The following is a 7,978-nucleotide window of genomic DNA, read 5'->3' on the forward strand; positions in this document are numbered from 1 at the left end:
CATGCTCATGGGTAGGAAGAATCTATATCATGAAAATGGCCATACTGCCCAAGGTAATTTATAGATTCAATGCCATCCCCATCAAGCTACCAATGACTTTCTTCACAGAATTGGAAAAAAACTACTTTAAAGTTCATATGGAACCAAAAAAGAGCCCGCATTGCCAAGTCAATCCTAAGCCAAAAGAACAAAGCTGGAGGCATCACACTACCTGACTTCAAACTATACTACAAGGCTACAGTAACCAAAACAGCATGGTACTGGTACCAAAACAGAGATATAGATCAATGGAACAGAACAGAGCCCTCAGAAATAATGCCGCATATCTACAACTATCTGATCTTTGACAAACCTGAGAAAAACAAGCAATGGAGAAAGGATTCCCTATTTAATAAATGGTGCTGGGAAAACTGGCTAGCCATATGTAGAAAGCTGAAACTGGATCTCTTCCTTACACCTTATAAAAAAATTAATTCACGATGGATTAAAGACTTAAACATTAGACCTAAAACCATAAAAACCCTAGAAGAAAGCCTAGGCATTACCATTCAGGACACAGGCAAGGGCAAGGACTTCATGTCTAAAACACCAAAAGTAATGGCAACAAAAGCCAAAATTGACAAATGGGATCTAATTAAACTAAAGAGCTTCTGCACAGCAAAGGAAACTACCATCAGAGTGAACAGGCAACCTACAGAATGGGAGAACATTTTTGAAATCTACTCATCTGACAAAGGGCTAATATCCAGAATCTACAAAGAACTCAAACAAATTTACAAAAAAAAAAAGAACCCCATCAAAAAGCGGGTGAAGGATATGAACAGACACTTCTCAAAAGAAGACATTTATGCAGCCAACAGGCACATGAAAAAATGCTCATCATCACTGGCCATCAGAGAAATGCAAATCAAAACCACAATGAGATACCATCTCACACCAGTTAGAATGGCGATCATTAAAAAGTTAGGAAACAACAGGTGCTGGAGAGGATGTGGAGAAATAGGAACACTTTTACACTGTTGGTGGGACTGTAAACTACTTCAACCATTGTGGAAGTCAGTGTGGCGATTCCTCAGGGATCTAGAACTAGAAATACCATTTGACCCAGCCATCCCATTACTGTGTATATACCCAAAGGACTATAAATCATGCTGCTATAAAGACACATGTACACGTATGTTATTGTGGCACTATTCACAATAGCAAAGACTTGGAACCAACCCAAATGTCCAACAATGATAGACTGGATTAAGAAAATGTGGCACATATACACCATGGAATACTATGCAGCCATAAAAAATGATGAGTTCATGTCCTTTGTAGGGACATGGATGAAATTGGAAATCATCATTCTCAGTAAACTATCGCAAGGATAAAAAACCAAACACCACATGTTCTCACTCATAGATGGGAATTGAACAATGAGAACACATGGACACAGGAAGGGGAACATCACACTCTGGTGACTGTTGTGGGGTGGGGGGAGGTGGGAGGGATAGCATTAGGAGATATACCTAATGTTAAATGACGAGTTAATGGGTGCAGCACACCAGCATGGCACATGTATACATATGTAACTAACCTGCACATTGTGCACGTGTACCCTAAAACTTAAAGTATAATAATAATAAAAATAAAAAATAAAAAAAGAAAATATTAAATATTTTAAAACTTAAAAAAAAAAAAAAGAAAATTAGCCAAGTGTGGTGGCCCATGCCCGTAGTCCCAGCTACTCAGGAGGCTGAGGTGGGAGGATCGCTTGAACCCAGAAGGTGGGGATTGCAGTGAGCCGAGACTGCATCACTGTACTCCAGCCTGGGCGAGAGAGTGAGACTGTTTCAAGAAAAAAATAAATAAATAAATTCTGTTTTGCAATCCAATGATAGTTCCAAACTGTAAAAAAAAAAAAAAAAAAATCTGTTTTGCAATCCAATGATAGTCCCCAACTAATTATTATTATCATTGCCCTAGTCTTCTAGCAGTATCTTGGTATTATAGAGGCAAACTACAAAATAGTTTTTCAGGATAGTGTCATGATTTCTCTGTTGTGATTCTGGTGCTGATTTCAATATTGCTCTCTATTCTTTCTCATAACTATATACTAGAGGAAAGAGTGGGGATAGAGTCTCTATTCTTTCTGATAACTATATAGTAGTGGAAAGAGTGGGGATAGAGTCAACCTGGTGTTTAGTAATTACACAGTGATACACAATTTACCTGGTATTGATAGCATGCCAAGTTTGCTTCCAATCTGTTCTTAATATTAACATCATCAACAATAACAGAGTTTTTGTTTCAAAGAATGATAGAAACTATCACTGATACACCTGGGATTTGTTCCCTCTTCAGAGCTTAAATATTGGAAAACACAAGTGACTGAGCAGTATGGTCACTTTACAGCTTTTCATATTTGTGTTATATAATTTTGAACCCCGCATGTCCTCTTTCTAAAGTGCTTCATTCCCCGAACCGGTGATTTCTTAACAATGTGGTCTTGATTACATTTTCCCTCTTTACAATAGTAACGCTGAACTATCTGTCTCTTTACTGTGTCATGCCCTCTCATTTATATGCTGGTTTTGGTGCTTGGCAGGTGTCTGCAACCTTACTGAGACAAGGCTATTTGAAACACCACAAGGGCAGGACTTGTGCTGTTCAGAAGTCTACATCAGGTGAAAGGTCAAGCAGACTTCATCAGAGTTGCAGAAGTTTCTTGCAAGTAATTCTAAAACACTTGGAATGTACAATAAGGTGAACTTTTGCTGGTTTCTGGTATCAGAAAAGTACCTTTTTATCATAAGAAAAAGGCAAAGAAAAAAGGAATAAAGAAACCAGAAAAGCGTTTCCTTACTATTGGAAAAAAATAAGAAACTTTAACATGAAACTGCTTTATGTCGTTCATATTAAAATAAAAAATAATAATTCATATCCTGCTCTAACTTTTGGCTGTTGACTTTTTGCTGTTAATCTTAACTCATAGGTCCCAACTGTCAAATTCATTCCAGGATTTTTTGACTAGCTTGCTATTTTTGCATTGACTTGATACAGGTATTCATAAAACTAAACTATTTTCCCACAGCTGGAATATTAAAGGAAGGCTGTGGACTATAAACATAAACCCACATACTTCTAGGTGACAAACCCTTTTCTAGACTAAAATGTTAAAAACATGTTTTTCTTTTTAATAAAATTATTGAACCTGAAACACAAATTATATCTGTTGGCACTGTTAGTGCTATATTGTTTATATTTGCTAAGGTTTTTTAACTCATAAAACATTTATTTTCAGGCCAGGCATGGTGGCTCACGCCTGTAATCCCAGCACTTTGGGAGGCCAAGGCGGGCGGATCACGAGGTCAGGAGATGGAGACCATCCTGGCTAACACGGTGAAATCCTGTCTCTACTAAAAGTACAAAAAAACAAAAAACAAAAAACAAAGAAAAAAATTAGCCTGGCGTGGTGGTGGGCACCTGTAGTCCCAGCTACTCGGGAGGCTGAGGCAGAATGGTGTGTACCCAGAAGGGGGAGCTTGCAGTGAGCCAAGATAGCCCCACTGCATTCTAGCCCGGGCAACAGAGCGAGACTGTCTCAAAAAAAAAAATTATTTTCAGAGGACAGGAAAAGAAATGATATAGAAAATTTGTGAACTTAAGACAGTAATTCTTTTGAATTCATAAACTGCATTAATCAATTTACAAATTACTGACCCAATATTTAATTCCATTGTCACCATGATTGACAATTCCCATCAGATGTGGAAAAGTATTGTGCTGTTCTCTAAAGGGGAATGTGAAAACATGAGGGGGCAGAAATGCTATAGCTTCCACAGTCTACCATATAATACCATGAAACTTGGTTCTGTTCCTCTTTGCATTAGCTGCCAGAAACCCTGGAGCCAAACACTTGGTAAGTGTGCAAATATTCAAGATGCATAGATTGTGTACTAACCTTCATGAGTCATTCCTTTTTTCCTTATCTTTCTCTTAAATGTATTTTAAATGTATTTTTACTTATATTGCTCATAGTTGTTTTTAAACCTTTATTTGGAGTTAGATGTAGGATACAATTTTAAAAGTTATATATTTACTTAAAAAATCAATTTTCCATATATGCATTTCAATAATTTTTAAACAATGCCCCACAAAAAATTAGAATCAAATCAGTATGATACAAGTTTATTAATATGTTTCAACAGCTCTGTAAAGTAACAATAGAAGATTTTAGACTTTGAGGTTCTAAGATAGCATCAGGATTTAATTCCAGGTTGGGCCAAAGAGCCAGTAGAATTTTCCAACCTTTTAAACACTGAGGATAATGTTTTCACAGCCAAAGTCCAAATCAGCTAAGCTGAAGGAACTACAGTGAGAATACTTTATTGAATATTTCAGAACCTGAGGCAATTTATATTTGGTATTGTTGGGTTTCTCATAACATCTTTTATTCTTCAGCTCTTTAGGGACTACCCAGTCAATTCAGTAACATTTGCTGAGCATCCTTAAATTGTATAGCTTTATACTTGAGTCTTGATGTGTGTCTGGTAATTTCTGTCACCACTTGTTTAAAATTGCTTGGAGTGTTGGCCTCAGATATTTCAACTGAAAGTCATAGATATCTCTAGAAATATTAGACAGTCTATATTACTAAATATTACAAAAGCTGTATTTTTCCCTGAGAAGCTGGCAGAGGGCACATCTTCCCATATTATTCCCCTTGAACATACTATTTGTCATAGATTGTCACAGTTCTTTGCAGCTTCTCCTACCTGGAGATGGAGTGTATTTCTTGACCTTCTTGAATTTGGACTTGTCTTGCAACTTGCTTTGGCCAAGAGAATGCAATGGAAACCAGATTACATAGGACTGAATCTGATATTTTGGAAACTTTTCACATTTATGCTGACTCTCTTGGATGCCTGTAACCACCCTGTGAGCAAGCCTCCTCCTGCTAAAGGATAAAAGACACAGAGAGCATATCTCAGCCGGAATGCCTACAGTCAGCCCCTAGGTGATTGTCAGCTATCTGCAGAACAAGAATGAACATAGCTAAAATAAGCCTAACCAAGCCCAGATCAGCAGGAATGTTCAGCTGACTCAGAGACTCATAAGCAATAACAGATGATTGCTGTTTTAAGTCATTATGTTTGGGGGTGGCTTGTATATGGCAATAGGTGACTGATTACGTTGCTTTCAGGTCCTCTGAAAGTGGTCTGTTTTTAGCTTAACTCTTCTCTCTTCTCCATAATGATAATTGTGAGTTTGAGCTGTCATAAACTTGAAGGTAGTTATGTGAAAGGGAGGCCTGTAGGCCTAATTAAGATGCTATCAAGTATAAACACTGAATCTTGCTATTCTCACGTGGCTGAAAACTCAAGGTAGTAGACTTTCTGGTTTTTCAAAACACATTGCCTAAAAATAGTCTTATGACCAGCAATCAATATATAAATATCAGGAATCAATATATAAATATCAATATATAAATATCAATATATAAATATCAGCAATCAATATATAAATATCAGGAAGAAGTCATTTTATCTTGTTGTTGTCCTATTATTTAATAAAACTTACCTTCAAGAAGTTTGTCCTTATGTTATTACTATAAAAGTACTGTCTATTTCCCTGACACCTGTTTGTGAACCAGGCTTTCCTATTTGTTCGGTTTTTTTTTTTTTTCAGCATACACATTTTTCTCAACAGGCTATTTTGCTGAAATGTTTTCAGAAAGTTCTATTAAAAATAACTGATGTCTTATACTTAATAGATTTTCAGTAACTTCGTTAAATGAATGTCAAGCACAATGCTAATGCTGATATTTGGAAATGATGTTGAAGTTTCAATAAGGACATCTAACGTTATGGATGGTAATTCAGTCTTACTGTAAATTACTACCTGACTCTGAAACTTAGTAAGAGTAAATGTAGCTCTGTAAGAGGAATAATAAAGATATAATTGTCAAAAAAATGTTTGTTCTTGTGTCTTGGCTCAAATTCCCTTTTTATATTTTAAACTCATATTCTGAAGTCTTTTTCCAGAAGTGAAACTTGTTGGCTTCAAGTACCCTCAGGGTCCATCTCTTGCTCTGCAATACAATCAGCAGTACCAAGGGCATGGTCAGTGACTTTCCCTGCATATTAGGCTTCTATTTTGTGCTTGCTTTTTATAATGCTCTGAGGAGTCTAAAATGTTTAATACTTGTGGCACCTATTCTATCTTTTTGGTAAAATATACCAAAGAATACCAGAGACAACATAGCTCATGAGTATAGGAAAGTATCTTTAAGTCCATCATTAAAATAAACCTAAGGAGAACACTCTGGTATCAAACCATTTCCTTAGATTTCCCATTTCCTTTGGAAAGCCACTAGAAATTTGCCTTCCTGCTTCACAGGAGAGAGAAAAGCAGCTTGTTCCCAGCAAACTAATAAATACAACCTACCTGGAGGTTCATTTCAATATTCGTTAAACCTCTCTTTAGTCTCCTTCATCCACAATTGGTCTATCCATGTGCTATTCTCAGTTCAGTACCTAAACTTGTTTACTCCATCTACAACTACTCTCCAGAAGAAGAGCTCTTTTTGCCTATGTTATTACCTCTTTCATTGCCTCAAGACTTTTATTTCTAATTTCTAACCAGCTTGTCAATTTATTCATACACATTATATTAATATGTGATAACTTTTACGTTATCTCCTTTTCAGAGAGATACCATGTTTGTAGTTGTTTCAGATTTTCAACCCCTAAACTTGAAGAGGTGGCTAATCGATGAGAAGTTTTGGCTCTGTGTATTTGTCCAGGGAGCCCTCTAATATGATATCCATTACGTGCCATCTCTATTTTTACACAAAACCGTTTTTTAAGAAAGACCTCCCTTTTTCTCTTACTATATTCCAACCATATCAGTGTCTCATTCCTAACTGAAAGCAGCCAAGTCCCCTACATACTCATTATGTACTCCTTCTATAGATCCTGTTAGTAGGCAAGAAAAAGGGGGCATGTGTGTGCATGCACTCCCAGCCGCCGGGATGAGCTGTCCTTTCCATTCCACTTGGCTCCTCACCATAACAAGTCTTGGATATTTTGTGGCATAGTACTTTGAAATGTCCAAGAGAGAAATAATCCTTTTTTGCTATTGCTTGAACCATTCAGACTCAACAAAGACATTTTGTAAATGATGACATCCCTTTAGAACATGATTCTAGAATGTAGGAATCTGCAATTTTTTGGTTGCTATGGTAATTTGGGTAGGGGTACTAGCTGAAAAGTGGACATAGCTTTTGTCCAAATATGAGTCTTGGATTTCCTGGGCACATAGTCCTGCCAGTGGCACTACAGTCAACTAAACAGACATATTCAAAAAGTGAAGAACAAATGGAATTCCAGATTAATAATGATGAGCCCAAGGCAAGAGTAGGAAACGCAGAATGGCCTTGTATGCACATGATGAATTGTTATCCTTGGTCGTAGTGACTTTGAAAAATTAATAAAGAATGCTAAAATGCTTAATTCCTAGTAACCCATCAAAAGAAAGGCTACATTCCAAGAAAATTACTCTCTGCATGATATTATATATGCACAATTAATTTCAGCATAAAATTTTGAAATGCTTATGCCAAGGCCAATTCCAACTGAGGTAATTTTCTCAGATTAAGTTGCAATGAATGTCACATTTCAAAGAAAATTACATTGTGATATAAAAGAAAAAAGTCCTATTGCAAAGGCAGATCACAGCTCCTTCTATAATAAAAAGGAATAAAAAGAATTCTGATTAGTAAGAATGAGTAAAATTTCCCCTGTATGAAAATGTAAGATACATGAGGTTAATTTTTACCCATAAGGTTCTAAAATTGCTTATAGAAATCTCCTCATTTATACATGTAAACTGGACTACATGTTGTGTGAGGGAAAAATTAAGGATTCAGCAAGGAACAATGCACATTAAATTTATGGTTGCAATTTTAGAGATTGAATGGAAGTTGTTT

General features: G+C 36.3%; 1 long non-coding RNA gene across 1 annotated transcript; it reads right to left on the reverse strand.

The window, feature by feature from the left end:
• Positions 1–4,161: 4,161 nt before the first annotated feature.
• LOC107974630 (uncharacterized) lies at positions 4,162–7,158 on the reverse strand. Its single transcript, XR_008548309.2, has 3 exons — positions 6,436–7,158; positions 4,764–4,945; positions 4,162–4,615 (listed from the first exon to the last, which is right to left on the reverse strand). It is a non-coding gene; the product is annotated as an uncharacterized LOC107974630 (long non-coding RNA).
• Between the last annotated feature and the right edge of the window lie 820 nt (positions 7,159–7,978).

The sequence above is a fragment of the Pan troglodytes genome, chromosome 4 (assembly GCF_028858775.2).
Source record: "Pan troglodytes isolate AG18354 chromosome 4, NHGRI_mPanTro3-v2.0_pri, whole genome shotgun sequence".
NCBI lineage: Eukaryota > Metazoa > Chordata > Mammalia > Primates > Hominidae > Pan > Pan troglodytes.